The sequence below is a fragment of the Gouania willdenowi genome, chromosome 6 (assembly GCF_900634775.1).
Source record: "Gouania willdenowi chromosome 6, fGouWil2.1, whole genome shotgun sequence".
Taxonomy (NCBI): Eukaryota; Metazoa; Chordata; class Actinopteri; order Blenniiformes; family Gobiesocidae; genus Gouania; species Gouania willdenowi.
This window is the reverse complement of record NC_041049.1, coordinates 22549606-22551940: the sequence shown is the minus strand read 5'-3', so window position 1 is coordinate 22551940 and position 2335 is coordinate 22549606. Positions and strand designations below refer to the sequence as shown.

Genomic DNA, 2335 nt, shown 5'->3' with positions numbered 1-2335 from the left:
GGTGGTGACAAAAAAAAGCAACAAACCAAACCAACATGTTCACACACATTCTTGCCAGGGGGCAAAAAAGAAATAAAAACACATGTACTAATCTAACTGTAACAAGTTTTGAAAGCTGCATTATGGAACTGCAACATAAATCCAAAATGCAGAATGAAATGCTCAGCACCCCTGTTGCTCAAATAAAGCAGTGTTAATAATAATAATAATGCATCAGTTTTATATAGCGCTTTATCATAGACACTCAAAGTCGCTTTACAGAATTAAGGCATTATTCTTTCACTCCACACTTAGTGGTGGTAAACTACTATTGTAGCCACAGCTGCCCTGGGGCAGACTGACGGAAGCGAGGCTGCCATAGTGCGCCATCGGCCCCTCCGACCACCACCAACGCTCACTACATTCATACTAGGCAATGTAGGTGAAGTGCCTTGCCCAAGGGCACAATGACAGATACCACTGGGTGACTGCCACCCCACTGTGGCACCTGGAATTCTCAGTGGTCTCCCATCCAGCTACTAACCAGGCCCAGACCTGCTTAGCTTCCGAGATCTAACGGGATCGGGCAATGACAGGCTGGTATGGCCACATTATGATGTTCTACATGATATGTTATAACACTATAATACATGTGCTTTATGGGAGATACGCTTTAACATTGGAGGGATACACCACATACAAGACAATTGTAAATCACTAAGTTAAACAACAGGATAAAAGAAAAGGATTAAAAGCATTTAAAAGTCCAACAATTATGGCATAAAGAGTATCTAACAATGTAACTCCACCTTCGCTGAATGTCTCTGTGCTCCCGCAGTAGATTGACACAGCACCGCTCAATCCACCGCTTTGTATCCAGACAAGCGCACACTGATCGCAGGGTTTGCTCGTTCGCTGTTCCAGCCACTCTTTTTCTCGGTGCATCTGGTCAAACTGCCCTAAGCAGGCCAGATACTATTGTACTGATAATTTTTGCCAAGGTCTCCTCTCAGAGACGCTGTCATTGTTATGCTTAGCGCTATCAGCAGCATACAAAACCCTGAAAGCACAGAACAGCTACAGATTCATTGGACACACACACACAGAAACCTTTAAATCCCAGACCAGTCTGCTCCAAAAACCCTTTGACCAAATTAATCCTGTGTCCGCATCTGACCTGTAACCCTTCAACTTGACTCCGTCTCATTTCATTCAAAACCGCCACAACAATGACGATGAACAACTATGTTGTAAACAAAGCTCTGAGCTGCTACGGGCAGTAGGAGGGTCAAACAAATGCCATGGACTGCTGGTCCTGTAAAACTTGTTTACTAGATTTTATTTTGTGAACCTTTTAATTTTATTTCACTGTTTTTATAATTTCCTAGTCACTGTGTTTTTGGCAATTAAAATATTTGTATATCATGTACATTATATTAAGAATTTAATTTTTTTGAATGAATTTGGGAAAACAACACCGTGTAACTTTTGGCCACTAGGGGCCCTAGACCTGTTACTTTCACGTCAAGCGCCCATAGTGGCCACAAGCGCTGCAGCACTGTCGCAAAAAACGGTCAGACGGGCCAGCCTCCCTTGTCTTTTGATTGTGAATGTAGACAGTAGTTGACCTGTTGGTTGAAGAGGGATCATCAACTCAATATTAAAGAAAAGTGAAGTTAGTTTCATGTAAGTAGGAATCTGTCACTTGCGCGAAATGCCTGAAGGTGTGTTCACACCAAATGCGACTGAAGTGACTGACGCGATTAAATTACATTCAAATCAATGTAAATTACATGACCTAAAGTTTTCCCCCCTCAATCTACGTCACTTACGAGATTTGAGCAACTAGGTGAAGCCCGACCTCGTCGCTCAAAGTTGAAAAATTTGAACTTTTTAAGCGACTTAAAGCGTCAACTCACCCATCCTTCACTGTTGAGCCGCGGCAGCGGTCCTTCCCTGCTCCCTCCCGCTACAGTGCTGACGGCTGCAGCGGAGGGCTGTACTGCACTTCCTCAATTTATCGGGGCAAAATAAAGCAGGTAACTTCTTGAATAAGCCTACATTCTGAGTGAACTCATCCTTCAGTAACTTTGTAAGTTGATAATTTAAACCGTACAAGCGGAGCCGTCTATGATAAGTGCTGTAAACGTATGGCTGGAGAAGAAAGAAAAGAAGTGATCAGACCTCTCTGTCTCCTCTGTCACCACTTCTACACACACACCCACACACTGTTTCCTGGTCATCGTGTCAGTAGAGCGATAAAGTGATGGAGTGACCAAAAAGCACTACTTAGTGAAAAATAGTAGCTAAAGCCTTAGCTCCATGAGTATATCAAAGCCTGTGGTCACTTGACTGC

At 43.2% G+C, this 2335-nt stretch overlaps 1 pseudogene; it reads right to left on the bottom strand.

The window, feature by feature from the left end:
• Positions 1 to 475: 475 nt before the first annotated feature.
• Positions 476 to 593, bottom strand: LOC114466291 (uncharacterized; annotated as a pseudogene).
• Positions 594 to 2335: the final 1742 nt, after the last annotated feature.